The sequence below is a fragment of the Podarcis liolepis genome (genome assembly GCF_965112155.1).
Source record: "Podarcis liolepis genome assembly, chromosome: 5".
NCBI lineage: Eukaryota > Metazoa > Chordata > Lepidosauria > Squamata > Lacertidae > Podarcis > Podarcis liolepis.
The window spans coordinates 90,263,039-90,278,067 of NC_139556.1; the positions used below are offsets into that span (position 1 = coordinate 90,263,039).

At 43.4% G+C, this 15,029-nt stretch overlaps 1 protein-coding gene across 1 annotated transcript in view; it reads left to right on the forward strand.

The window, feature by feature from the left end:
- Positions 1–1,271: 1,271 nt before the first annotated feature.
- Positions 1,272–15,029, forward strand: part of NAALADL2 (N-acetylated alpha-linked acidic dipeptidase like 2) — a 644,561-nt gene continuing 630,803 nt past the window's right edge. Inside the window, exon 1 of the mRNA XM_083504077.1 lies at positions 1,272–1,308. The gene's annotated coding sequence lies outside the window, so the exon portion shown is untranslated. The remainder of the gene's footprint in view (positions 1,309–15,029) is intronic.

Sequence of the window (15,029 nt, forward strand, 5' to 3'; positions counted from 1 at the left end):
GTCTTTAAGCAGAGGCTTGACAACCATATGTCAGGAGTGCTCTGATGGTGTTTCCTGCTTGGCAGGGGGTTGGACTCAATGGCCCTTGTGGTGTCTTCCAACTCTATGATTCTATGATTCTATTCTATGATTCTATGATTCTAACACCATGAGTTCCTCAGAAGAAACAGTGCTGTGTAAATGTAATAAAAGCAGTGGTACCTCTGAAGTTGAATGGAATCCATTCTGGAAGTCCATTTGACTTCCAAAACATTCGGAAACCAAGGTGAGCTTCCGGTTGGCTGCAGGAAGCTCCTGCAGCCAATCAGAAGCCACAGAAGCCATGCTGAACGTTTGGGTTCCAAAGAACGTTCACAAACTGTAACACTCACTTCCGGGGTTGCGGCGGCCGGGAGCCAAAATGTCCAACTTGCAAGGCATTTGGGGTCCAAGGTACGACTATAAATAGAAATGACATTGTTTTGGCAAGGGATTTCAAACTTCTGCATATGCACTAGCATCAGATGTACAGAGTGTGTTGTGCTGAAACCTAGCCTCCCATTTCTCTAGAGTTTTCTTTCCTTTGAAGGAAGCTGCCACTTTTCTTCCCCATATGATGGACACCTTAGAACAGGCTTCCTCAACCTCAGCCCTCCAGATGTTTTTGGCCTACAACTTCCATGATCCCTAGCTAGCAGGACCAGTGGTGGGAATTGTAGTCTCAAAACATCTGGAGGGCCAAGGTTGAGGAAGCCTGCCTTAGAATGTCTCTATGATTTCCATGAATTTAAGGAATGAATATATCTTATTTCTGCAAGGAATGTGTGTGCGAGAGAGTTATATCCTTAAATGTTTGTCCACTTTTCTGCAGCACACATTTCCTGATCCAATAAAGCCCTGTGAAAGAAGTTAAATCATGAAATTTTCCTCTGGGCCTTAACTGAAAGAATGGGAAGCTTGGGAGGGTGGTTCCCCAGTGCCGGAAGAAGCTGCTCTCACTCATTTTGCTTTTAAAGGAAGATCTTCCTTTTATTTACTTTTCAAGACAATCTGTCTGCATTGATTTCTTGAAAAGCAAACAATACTTCATTTTCAAAATCACTAACTGCACAAATGTCAGGTGCATGGAATGCAACCTCCCTGCATTACCATGCTTGCAAAAAAGCTCAGCTGGGGCGTGATTGCGTTTTCAGGAAGTGCAGGCACCTGGGAAGTCAGCAGAAGGCAGACACCAATGAGAAGAAAGAAAGAAAGAAAGAAAGAAAGAAAGAAAGAAAGAAAGAAAGAAAGAAAATCATTCACAAAGTTATTGGCCACCTCAGAAGTGAGGTAAGTGTAACCTGCGCCACCACGTTCCACATGAGAATTTCATCCAAATTTTCCTTTCCTAATTTTAAAATGCAATTTATTTTCTCATTAATTGACGGTTTGGTGGTAGGCAATGGTGGTGCAGAATTTTTTTAGACACAGCAATAAGTCTAGCTGCATGCTTAGACCAGGGCAAGAATGTACTTCCAGACAAACCTAGAGATGGTGCTCAGGACATAAGTGTGTCACATTGAAGGGGGACTGCCATACCATAATGGGGGCCTCTAGAGAAGAAGCTCATCTTGCACAACATGCAAGTTTTAATCTCATGTTCTCTCCTAGATGTGATGTGCAATTCTTTCAAAGCCTAGACATGAGGCATCTTCTATGATGCTTCACCCCACCCCACCCAACCCAGTCCCTTTAATTGCCGCCTTCTCCTGAGAGCTCCATGATGCAACACTCTTTTCTTGCCTCTTAGGGTAGCATTTGCAGACCTACATATTTGTAGGCTGCAAGGACTTTGGCTCGGGACACTATTACTTACTTATTTGCTTACAGTTACAGATGGGTAGCCGTGTTGGTCTGCCATAGTCAAAATAAAAAAATTCCTTCCAGTAGCACCTTAAAGACCAACTAAGTTAGTTCTTGGTATGAGCTTTCGTGTGCATGCACACTTCTTCAGATACACTGAAACAGAAGTTGCCAGAAATAGACTGGAAAGAGAAGCTGCTGAATTGCAACTCATTACCAAACTTAAAACCATGGAGAGACCTGGTCTCAACAGAGACATTGGATTCTTATCTCATTATACATGACTAGCTATTTTTCACCTTCTCACCCCTTGCCTTTTCCTGTAAGACCTATTGCAGTCGTTAAGAGTCGTCAACAGGCTCATCTCAGCTATCTGCCAATCACCCATTCCCACCACCCTTCTGAGTAATACCCCTCCCCACCTTCTCACTATATAGAAGGATCTGGTAACTTCTGTTTCAGTGTATCTGAAGAAGTGTGCATGCACACGAAAGCTCATACCAAGAACTAACTTAGTTGGTCTTTAAGGTGCTACTAGAAGGAATTTTTTTATTTGCTTACAACCTTCTTATACCAAAAACTAATTCTAAAATTGCCCTTGCCACCAGTCTCAAGATCCGTTAAAAAAGACCACAAAAAAACACACACACACAAAACAAAAACGGGATGGGAGAGAGGAGGGCATATGTGGTCTCCAAATACCTGCAATACTTCATGGATGTGAAAGAACCTCTTATCTTTGTAGCCAATGAGTTATCAGTTACAAGCTTTGGGAGCAAAATCTTCCTCCCAAAAAGAAAAAGAAAGAGAGCTCTAACTGACGAGTGATACTGGTTGTAGCACATCTATTTTGCATATCAGCTCTGCAAATGCTGCAATTTGCATTGAGCACCTGAGGGAGGAAGTCTTATTTTTATCCTGCTGTTTCCCAAAGAGGTCAAGGAAACACAGTGGGAAGAGCTGCATTTGCAAACGGAAGATCTAGCTCTGTTGTCAAGGAGGCCAGACCCTGGTGGTCTGGGGGCTGTTCTGATTTGGGGAATAGGGAAGATGGAACACTTGTGATCTCATGCCTGAATGTTCCAAGTTGGGAATATTCTGTGATCAGTGGCAGAACATATTGAACAGCCTTCCCCAATCTGTTGCCCTCCAGATGTTTTGGACTTCCATTCCCATTTTGCATGGTTGACTGTCTGCAGATGATGGGATTTGTGGTCTTACAAATATCTGGTGGGCAATAGGTTGAAGTGGGCTTGTCTAGAACATGGTTGATATTTTGGAAAGCAGTTAATATGTGACACAAATCACTATCAAATCAATTTGAGAGTGCCAGCACTGAAAGTTTCTAGATATTGATCACTAGCAGCACTTTCATGAGAGCAGAGTATATTAGAAGGTCCAGACACTTTTTGGTGTCTCAAAGCAGCAGAGGTGAGAAAGTTCAGAATTAGAGAAGACTCTTGGTTGGAGTTGAAAATCCATTGATGAGATGTTTCCTCCCAGAAAACCCAAATCCCTAAAGTGTATTAAATGTAATCCCCTTTCCAAAAAAACCACACACAATTTTCTGAATGCCAAGGAGATGCCATTAAAGAGACAGCCTTTGCATAACGAGCAGGGCTTAAAACAAGAAGGAGAGCGGAAAGCCGATTGCCAGACATTAATGGGTCAGTAAGAACAGCACGTAGAAGTCTTGCTCCTTAAAACCAGCCAAGATGTTATAGTCAATTGGCAATGGGTTTGCAGATACTAAAATACTTGCTGAGTTAATTGTCTAGGACTAGGGCAGCAGGGAGGGCAACCCTTTGAAATTCCATTTTGAAACTCTGGATTATGTGAAATTATGAAAGTGCCTCAAAGAGAGATGAGCTAGAGATTGGGTGAACCACTTGGAGCAATGGCTCTTTCTGAAATACCTTACTTAAGTTGGAATTAAATCATTATTTGCAGAGGCAAAGTCTCCTGACTTGAAATCTGTCAATGCACAGATGTTCAGAGTGAAGATAATAATGTCATAGACATGCCCTCCTCTCTCCCTCCCCCAAAAGCTATTTCAAAGAAGTTGCAATTGCCTCATTAGTTGCAGACCAGAGCTCTTGAACATCATTGTACATGATGTTCTTAAAAATATACAAATGACTTCCTGAAGATATACTAGATTTTGGGCAGGTTGTTGAAAATAAGTGAATTAGCAGGGCCAACTTGAATAGCCCAAATATGCTGTTTGCATTTATTTTCACAGCTCTTTTAAGCACTGTTCAAACTACTAAAGTTACTCATAGAATTATAGAGCTGGAAGGGACCTCAAGGGTCCTTGCGTCCAACCTTCTGCAATTCAAGAATCTCAGCTAAATAATCCCTCTCAAATGACCATCCAACCTCTGCTTAAAAACCTCCAGCAAAGGAGAGTCCACCACAGTCTGAGGGTGGCCATTCCACTGTCAAGTAGCTCTTACCACCAGAAATTTCTTCCTAATATTTAGTCAGAATCTCCTTCCTTGTCACTTGAATTCATTGGTTCAGGTCCTACCCTCTGGAGCTACACCGATTCTGTGAGTTTCACTGGGTTTTTTGTTTTCTCTTCCATGCAGTAATGGCCCATTGGGATAGGTCTGTTTTTCCACAGCACAGAAGAGGGCATACTGGGAGGAATAATGGCTTGCCAGGACTTGGCCTATTGCATTTCCATGCATGCTTTGTTAAATTTGGCTTTGTGTGTTTGAGATTCCTCCACCCCCCCCCTCCAACCGCAGGATAACTTTCCCATAAAGATAGATCACAGCTGACAGTTTTCTGGCAGAATGATCGCTTACGTGGTACGATCAAATGGCCACCACTGGGCCCTTAAATTAAGTTGTGCCCCATCCCAGAAAACAATAAAGATGTTTGTTTGTTTAGGGCAAGTTGCCGACTTGTAAAGAATAATTCTGAAAATTCTGGTTTTCAGCCTTGTTTATCCATTTGTCACATTGATCCACTTCAGTCTAATATGAAAAGACAGCTATGGTGAGCCCTGCTGTTGAAAAACATGGTGCAGTGCTTGTGAGTAATCAGGAATGCCAAACACCCACCGCCCCACACAAAGAACAAGAAGTCAATAATGGAAAGAGCAATGCTTCTCTTGAATTGCTTTGCACCCAAGGGTGAAACAACAGGCTCCAATCAATAAGAGACCGGTTGCAACATCTCTTGAATGCTCTCTTCCTCTGAACGCAAACCATTGCTCAGCGCTATCCGCTTATGCCCGCTGAGGGGATTGAAGAAGTCTGACTTGCGCTTTAATGAGAGAGGTCCTCCTGACTTCCCCTCTGTCTTGCAAGCATTCAAAGCGCAGATCCATCTGTGCACACAACCTCTCTCCAGCTGTGCTTTGCAAGGAGGGTGGCGCCAGATTTGATGTCGCCTTCCATCCAACTGGCATAGGTTAGCACTGCTATGGGGCTGTTAGCTAGGCTCCTCATCTCTCACACTGGAACCCTCTTTGAAACCTTGCAATTTGCGCTTACAGAATATAAGTAGATCTGAGAATGCCACAGATGCCGTCCCAAGTCAGTACATGTGAATTGCTTGTTATATATATATATATATATATATATATATATATATATATATATTTGCTTTCTTAGATTTTCACGAATATATATATATATATATATATATATATATATATATATATATTATCCATAGTAGCCATGCTCATATTTCATTTTAGGATAATAAAAATGAACTTGGCGCAGGGCATTTCCTGGGGATTAATGGCTGGCTGAGGTTAATGGGCCTTGGCTATGCTCTGGGCCATCAACTCCTCCCAGCTGGTCATTAATCCGCAGGAAATACCCAGCACCAAGATGATTATATACCTTTATGTGGGTTCTTCTTTCCGAGCAGAATTCAGGAGCCCTCGGCGCCTGCTGCTTTTAGCCACAGTTAGAGCTTACAGCACTTACAGGCTTCAAATGTTTGCTGGCATTTCCGCTTAGTGGCAGCCCAAGAGTGCTGTGCTTCAGAGCTTTTTCAAAGAGCACCTACAGAACGAGTAGAGAATGAGCACTCAGCCTGCCGGGCTGCTAGGTGACCTGCTGATTGAGGCAGCTTTACCAGCATGGACAACGTCTGGGTAGGATAGCCTGTGGACCGGATTTCTGCTTCCTCTTCACGGCATGCAGACGAAAGCCACACAAGCAAGCTCAAAAAAGCATAGTGAGATACGTTTTCATTTGCAAGGAGAGAGTGAGCAGTCCTGGTTTTTAGATCTTTGGGAGACTTCTGAATGTTATGATGATCTGACAGGAGCAAGGAGGAAAGGAAAAAGTGGAAGAACAAAGTGTATCTAAGATATACGAAGTCCAACTGATGGATTTAATTTTTTTTATTCATCACATTTATATCCCACCTTTACTCCAAGGTGGCATACAGGGTTTTCTTCCTATTTTACCCTCGCAAGAACCCTGTGAAGTAGGGTAGGCTGAGAGACTGTGACTGGCTCAAGGTTACCCAGTGAGGACTCACCCACACATCCATTGGTCTGGCAATTTCTTCTGTTTGCCCCATGATTTCTAGACACGGGTCCGGGAGGTGAGTTATTTGACCCACTTCCTTCCCATAGCTGTCACCTTTTCCCTTTTCTTGTGAGGAATCCTATTCGGAATAAGGGAATTTCCCTTTAAAAAAGGGAAACGTTGACAGCTATGCTCCTTCCCTGGAAAAGCCCACTGTTTACTGCTGAATCGGAACAAAACGTCAATCTGCAGAAACCCCAATTGATATTTGTTCTGATTCAGCCTTAAACTGTGTGTTTTCCTGGGGGAAGGTAGAGGGACAAAGAAAAAACTTTGAACTCTGGTCCCTCAGGCACCAGTCCAACACTCTAACCACTACACAATGTTGACTCTCACGCCATACTGATATCAATCCCATTAATTTCACTGAGTCCTATTCTAACTAAATTTGGATGCAACTCTGTGTCCAAAGCAAAAAGAGCAATTTCTGAGGGCGGGGGACACTATCCCTGCATCAATACAATATTCAGGACTTATGTCAAGCCACCTCCACACCTTACATTTCAAGCACTGTTATACTGTACCACTTTAATATAATAATACATAATAAATAAATATTCAAATGTCTTAATCATCTGCTCAAGAATTTTCCAGGGCAACTTACAGAAATGTCAAACATACAGAGTTTAAAACTGCACAATAAAACAATTAATCCATAGACATTAAAAACACACCCCAGAAAATTATAATCAATACGGGCAATTAACCAAAAACAAATCAAGAACTAATGTTCAGTAGAAACAACCCATTGCATGCCATGGAATGTCTGAGAGCAGAGCAGAGTTTTAACTTGACACTGAACATATAGTAAAATTGGTGCCAGATGAGTCTTGCTGGAGAAAGCAAACCACAGTTGAAGGGCCACATTCAAAATGGCCCTCCTCCTTATTGCCAGTCCTTGAATCTTGAAACAAATGTTTATGTGCACTGGTGAGACTGGTAATTCTGGACCCCGGTTTCCCACAGTTGCCTGTTTTGGGGTGGGAAACTTCAACTCTGTAGACAAATGATGGAGATGGGATGGATGAGCCAGAGGGGAGTCCATTGACTTCACCCCTTCTGTCACATCGCAACTACAGTTCTGGACATGTTGCAGAGACAACTTGAGAAGCAGAGATCTTGCCATCCTCAGAGCTGCACCCTGCACAGTTGGGGCTGTGGTACAATGGTTGCTGCAGGACAAGTGAGATCATCCCCACTCTCTCCACCCAAGCAATTTCCATAGCATGCTTTTAAATGCCTGAACAGAGCTTATGGATTTGTTACAAATTGTGGCCAGAAGCTTCAGATTTCCTCCACTTACATGCAAAGGGAGAGAGGAGCACGCAAGCCTGAGGCTCGCCATGACACAGTCATACAATGCTAAATCATGGTTTTGTGTTCTGTCTGAATTTAAACCCCCCACACATCTTTAAAACCAACAAATCTGAATAAAGCCTGAATTCTTGTCTAGAAGCACAGAAATGGAATAATGCTTTTTTTTAATCCAATTTTTTACACCAGGGTTTAGCAACTCTTTTCTATTAATGCTTTTACTGCTGCACACTTTCAGTCAGTAGCATGGGGTGTGTGTGTGTGTGTGTGTTGTTTGCTTTGGACTGGCAACCTGAAAAGGAAAAAGTTGCTTTTATTTTTACCTCTCTGATGATCAAGCATTACTGTATTAAGAGATAATATTTGTAAACGAGTGGATGAATCCACAGCTTCAGAAATGGTAGGCTTTTTCCTCAGCTACAGACGTTTCTGGTGATGTGATAAAATGATCCAATGTCATCTCTAGGCTAAGCAAGCAGGACAGAAGAAGGGCAATGCCTTACTTCTATGAATGCTTGTGTTCACCAATATCATGGTCCTCAGTATGAAATCAAGGCCTTACAAAAACGCCTGCCCAAACAAGGTTGCTTTAACTTGGGCCCCATCATGCCACTTTTAACAGTCATGGATTCCCTTCAAGAATCCTAGGGAGCATAGTTTGCTATGAGTGTTGAAAGTTGTTAGAAAACCCATATTCCCCTCACAGACCTACTATTCCCAGAGTTCCTGGGGAGAAGGAATTGATAGCTGCCCATTTTGAGAAACAGATGCTGAACTTGATGGACCTTTAGTCCTTTTAGCAGGACTCTTCTTAAAATTGTTTTGTGTAAAATTGCAGACACAGAAGAAAGGAAGCCTTTTTCACACTATTTAAAGAAACATTATAGTATGATGAATTCGTGAGCAGGATACAAACTATGAGCAACAGCAGGAATTAGAGATTACTGTATCATTGTCATGATATAAAAGATATAAGATAGGGTGCAGCAAAGGGGAGAAATAAAAAACACAATTGAAAATGGGATGGCAGGTTGAACCCCCAAAGAGAAAACTCTATTATGGATTGGAATGTATATGTGATTTTTTTTTGAAAATTTAATAAAATATAATGGGGAAGGGGGGATCCATCCATCACTACATGAGAGCCAGTGTGGTGTAGTGGTTAAGAGCGGTAGTCTCGTTATCTGGGTAACCGGGTTCGTGTCTCCGCTCCTCCACATGCAGCTGCTGGGTGACCTTGGGCCAGTCACACTTCTTTGAAGTCTCTTAGCCCCACTCACCTCACAGAGTGTTTGTTGTGGGGGAGGAAGGGAAAGAAGAATGTTAGCCGCTTTGAGACTCCTTAAAGGGAGTGAAAGGCGGGATATCAAATCCAAACTCTATCAAATCCGAACTCTCTAATGGCAGGATTTTTTTTAAAGCATAGTTTTTGTTTTGTTTTAAAGCATAGAAAATTCAAAAATGTTTAATCTTGCCTTAGATCACCTGTCTTGACTAGCGTTGAGGAAGAAACCCATAAGTGAATTAGCTGGTTCAAGGAAGGAAGATGGGTGAATGACTTGCCATCTCTAAAAGGAGAATTATAAACAGAACCTGAGGCTAGAAAGGTCTTGTTTTCCTCAAGTTATCTATAATTTAGGATCCTCCTCCAATTCCCACCAGGTCCCTTGGAACATATTTATTTAGCTACGCCAAGCTTGGCTGGTAGGTAATAAACACTGCAGTTCAAGTTTGTGAACTGTGGATGTCAGAGGCTCAGATCTCCGAATAAAGAACACTTCCTCTTGTAATTAAACTTCAGATGGGTCAGTTTACCTTCCTGGCCTTGTAAGCAGCGCAACTTGACTTCTGTCACATTCCACATCTTTCTAAAGAATGACCTTTTGTTCTTCCTGGCGTTTAATGAACTGTTAAAATAAGACCTGGCATGAAGGGGGCAGTTGTATAACATTGTGCATCCGGGCAGCACTTAATAACAGCCTCAACGAGAAAAATAAATAAATACAGAACCCATCACCTGCCTTGTTTTCACACAGGTTCACAACATATAAGAAACAATAACTTTTCACATCCGTTTAGGCAGTTTAGGCATCTATGGCTCACATGGTTGTAGTCACGCTAGAGTGTCCCTCTTTTCTGTAAAAAATATTCCGTTATGAAATGACTAACCCACATCACAAAATGACAGACTCATATTTACTTGTTTGCCATATTAAAGAAATGATCACTAAATATTTTGGTTGTCAAATATGATTCATAATGAATATGTGCGGGAAAGGGGTGCCAAATTTCTAATAGCGAGAAACATTCACACAGTCGCTCCTATTTTGAATAAGTTCAATTCAAGGCTCAGCCATCTTGGACCTGGGAAAATGGGCAAGTATACTGAGCCACCCTACTGGCCGCTCACAATTGGCCTCAGGGGTGAGGAACATCAGGCCTGGGTCCCAAATGCATCTCTAGATCATTCTTGGGACTCTCTCCAGGCTGCACACCCTCTAAAACCACTACCCCACCCCTCGGTGGTCCTCTTCTGCACCACCCTTGAGGTTCTTTTGCCCGGCTTGGGTGCATTCTTGATCTCTCACAATACATCTTGCTAGTCAGGAAGGAAGGCAGATAGGCTTATGCGTTGCTGTAGAAACTAGCCTACTGTACAAAGGTAAATTTTACAGTTGTTGATCCACCCAATTTTTGTCTCTGGCTCCGCCTATCGCTGACATGCTGCCCACAAGGAAACGCAGCTGCGCCATAGCCCTGAGCATCTCACTTTACCCTGTAGCATAACACAAGCAAGGAAGCCGGTTTTAGCATTCTGGCACAGCTTCCCACCCCCCTCTCCTCTCCGTCAAATCCAATCCAAATGTTTTCCCTTTGCTTATACTCTTGAGCTCTTTATATCTGTCATTCATGGCTGTGCCGGTTTCTCTGTTTAGCAGCAGCATGCTGTGGGCCTTCCTTGGGTCAATAAGAAAGCCTCTGATCTTTGAAGTGCCACTGAGCGTAAGATCTGAATGCGGGAACCAGCACAGCAGAAGCTGGCAGGTCTGGGGAGACCCTGTTATAGGTGTGTGTGTGACACACACACACACACACACACAGAGAGAGAGAGAGAGAGAGAGAGAGAGAAGGCATGTATGGTTTTTCCCCACTTCCATGTGCATAAGGGTTCCTTGGATCCAGGAACAATCCATAAACTCAGAGGCATAGCCACAGTCTGGTACTGCTGGCAGTGATTTGAAACATTAACTCAAGCACAGAAAGCAACATCTCATTGCCTTGCTATAGTTTATAGGTATAGGTAAAGGCTGGGGACGCAGGTGGCGCTGTGGGTAAATCCTCAGTGCCTAGGACTTGCCGATCGTATGGTCGGCGGTTCAAATCCCCGCGGCGGGGTGAGCTCCCGTCTTTCAGTCCCAGCTCCTGCCCACCTAGCAGTTCGAAAGCACCCTTAAGTGCAAGTAGATAAATAGGTACCGCTTTATAGCGGGAAGGTAAACGGTGTTTCCGTGTGCTGCGCTGGTGCAGGCTTGCCAGAGCAGCTTCGTCATGCTGGCCACGTGACCCGGAAGTGTCTCCGGACAGCGCTGGCCCCCGGCCTCTTAAGCGAGATGGGCGCGCAACCCCAGAATTGGACACGACTGGCCCGTACGGGCAGGGGTATCTTTACCTTTTTAAAGGTAAAGGACTCCTGGACTGTTAAGTACAGTCAAAGGCAACTATGGGTTTGCGGCGTTCATCTCACTTTCAGGCCGAGGGGGCCTGCTTTTGTCTACAGACAGCTTTCCAGGTCATGTGGCCAACATGACTAAACTGCTTCTGGTGCAACAGGACACTGTGACGGAAGCCAGAGCGCAAGGAAATGTCATTTACTTTCCTGCCACAGTGGTAACTATTTATCTACTTGCACTGGTGTGCTTTCAAACTGCTGGGTTGGCAGGATCTGGGGCAGAGCAACGGGAGCTCACCCCGTCGTGCGGATTCAAACTTCCAACCTTCTGGTTGACAAGCGCAAGAGGCTCTGTGGTTTAGACCACTCCAGAAGGTGCGGGGAGATTAGGAGAAGCTGTGCTGTGTGATGGCCCCACAAGACTAGAGGGGGCTGGAGGCCATAGAGCTGATCAGTCCCCACAATGCAGGGAATCAGTACTTCCATGTGAGGAGGATGCTTTTTCAACCCGAGGGGTGCATTTCCCCATGGAGAACCTTCCAAAGGCCACACAAAGGTGACACAGCTAAAGACAAAGATGTGCAGAGAGATGCTGTATTCCAGCCTCACAAAAGTCAGAGGAACATGTATATGTTTGTGTGTTTAAGGCTATATTCCAGCCACTCAAAAGCACTGACCTCCCAGTCAAAACGTGGCAACAGGCGCACTTACTTGTAAGTAAATAAGCCTGGAAAAGAGGAGATTGAGAGGAGATACGATAGCTGCCACATGGGAGATGGAGCAAGCTTGTTTTCTCCTGCCCTGGAGGGTAGGACTCAAACCAATGGCTTCAATTTATGAGAAAGGAGATTCTGACTAAACATATGGAGAAACTTTCTGGCAGTAAGAGCTGTTGGATTGTGGAACTGTCTCCCTTGGGAGGTTTTGGACTCTCCTTCCTTGGAGGTTTTTAAGCAGGGGTTGGATGACCATCTGTCCTGGCTGCTTTTGCTGAGATTCCTACATTGCAGGGGGTTGCACTAGAAGGATGACCCTTGATTCTATGATTCTATATTTATCAAAGCAGATTAGAGATACAGACTCAACAGCAGGTCAATACAGCCCAGGAGCAATTACAAGGTGGAGAGTTGACGTGGATGAACCCAGCCTAGGAGCAAGGCCAAAGTTCACAAGGCCAACTTTGGTAACAAGGAATTCAAGACTGTCCAGGAGCAGTAGAGCTGTCCCAACCAGTTTCCCTGCCCACCAGCCAAGCTTTTAAGCAGATGTGGGGAGCGTTCACCTACTCACAAGAATCTCTATTCCTATGTGTAAATTGACTTTAATTAATATAACTCCCCTCCTGAATTCCACCGTAACTATCTTCCTCCACCCATTCAGCTTCCTGGTTCTTGCTAATGTTGTTTGCTTTGCTCTGCTTCATTTCCCCCACCCACCCCTTTTTGTTTTAATGTTTAAGCTGCCAGTTCCCAAAGAGCCTCATTAAGGGGTTGGAGCCTTGGAAGAACAAATTAATTCAGAAAGGTGATATTCTAGTTTTGGTGCCTGTCTCTGAGTGTGCGATGGCATGGCAGCAATAACAGGAGAGCGGGAGAGGGAGGGAAAGAGGAGACAGGGGAAAGACCCTTCATACAAACCCCGAGAGATGCACAAAGAGAGGGCAGAGGCATGCATTCCTCAGCGAGGAGCCAGAGCCTAATTAGCAGCCATGAAATGAGCAAAGATGAAGTGAATAATCTGCCAGGGAAGTGCAGTATAAGTCCATTCTGTAAACATAGGCTGGTGATTCTCAACGTAGGTGGCAACCTACATTAGGGCAGTGAAGCGGGGACTTCTTCCTGGAAATTCCCATTCATTTGTGGATTGGAACAATAAGTAGAAGGAACATTAACTCATCCCCATACAAGTGCAGTAGATGACACTGTGTGTTCCATCCTTTGCTTGATTCCCAATGTATGGAGTCATTGTGGAAAGTCTGATTTCCCTTAGGGTTTCCTAAGTATACAACTTGGATCAAAGTGTACACTTACACCAAACAAAATGATCTACTAAAACTGCAGGAAGCTGTATCAAAAGCTGCATATCTATATCTATATCTATATCTATATCTATATCTATATCTATATCTATATCTATATCTATATCTATATCTATATCTATATCTATATCTATATCTATATCTATATCATCTCATCTCTCATCTCTAATCTCTATCTCTATCATCTATCTATCTATCATCTATCATCTATCATCTATCATCTATCATCTATCATCTATCTATCTATCTATCTATCTATCTATCTATCTATCTATCATCTATCTATCTATCTATCTATCTATCTATCTATCATCTATCTATCTATTTTAAAAAGTAGAGACATCACCTTGCCAACAAAGGTCTGTATAGTAAAAGCTATGGTTTTCCCAGTAGTGATATATGAAAGTGAAAGCTGGACCATAAAGAAGGCTGATCACCAAAGAATTGATGCTTTTGAATTAATGGTGCTGGAGGAGACTCTTGAGAGTCCCATGGACTGCAAGAAGATCAAGCCTATCTATTCTTAAGGAAATCAGCCCTGAGTGCTCACTGGAAGGACAGATCCTGAAGCTGAGGCTCCAATACTTTGGCCACCTCATGAGAAGAGAAGACTCCCTGGAAAAGACCCTGATGTTGGGAAAGATGGAGGGCACAAGGAGAAGGGGACGACAGAGGACGAGATGGTTGGACAGTGTTCTTGAAGCTACGAACATGAGTTTGACCAAACTGTGGGAGGCAGTGGAAGACAGGAGTGCCTGGCGTGCTCTGGTCCATGGGGTCACGAAGAGTCGGAAACGACTAAACAACAACAACAATCTATGTATTTATCTATCTATAGTGAAATCAGTCGCATGTTTATTAAGCAAATGTTACATTTTGCAAATTCGCTATCAGAGCAATGCTGGTTCTTTTGATACTGAACTGATATTAAAAGCAGGCAGCCAATCTTGTTCAGTCCCGCAATAGTGCTATTTTATGCCAACAACGCCAGTTACTCCTCACATCCCGACGCAGTGCAAATGTGAGAACATACACAACAGCACAGTGCTTTTGCATCATTTACAGCACAAGCCTATACATATATAATACTATTCTCAGCTTAAGTGTGTAAAACCAAAAGCTGCAGCCCCAATCTCATCTTCTTAGAACTCTCATTGAACAATCCCAGGTCAGTGGGGTTGGGATCACAGCCTAAGACTACCAAACCTATGATGCAGTGCATAGCTAAACAGAAACATGCACACAATACTTAAATTCAAGATCGCAATTGGGGGAAAAACAGTGAAAATACCCCCCCCCCAAAAAAAGGCAATAGAAAGGGAGCCGGGCAAATAAAATTGAAAATGGATTTTTCTTTCTAATGCTGGCAGACAAATCTTTGGCCTTATTGGGGTGGTGGGTGGGTGACAAAGTACGACGGCATTGTCTCTGCATACCTGAACACCTGCGAAACCCACACAAATACACCAAAGTGCCAAGATTTTTATCTTTCCAGCAGCAGGTGAAATCCTCATTCTTTGCCCACGCTTTTCAGCTTTTCTTAGTTTGTGTTCTCATCCTCCCGCCTCTTGCATTTTTAGAAGTACGTGTGGTTTTAATGTTTAACGCAGGTATAAATAGTAGGAAG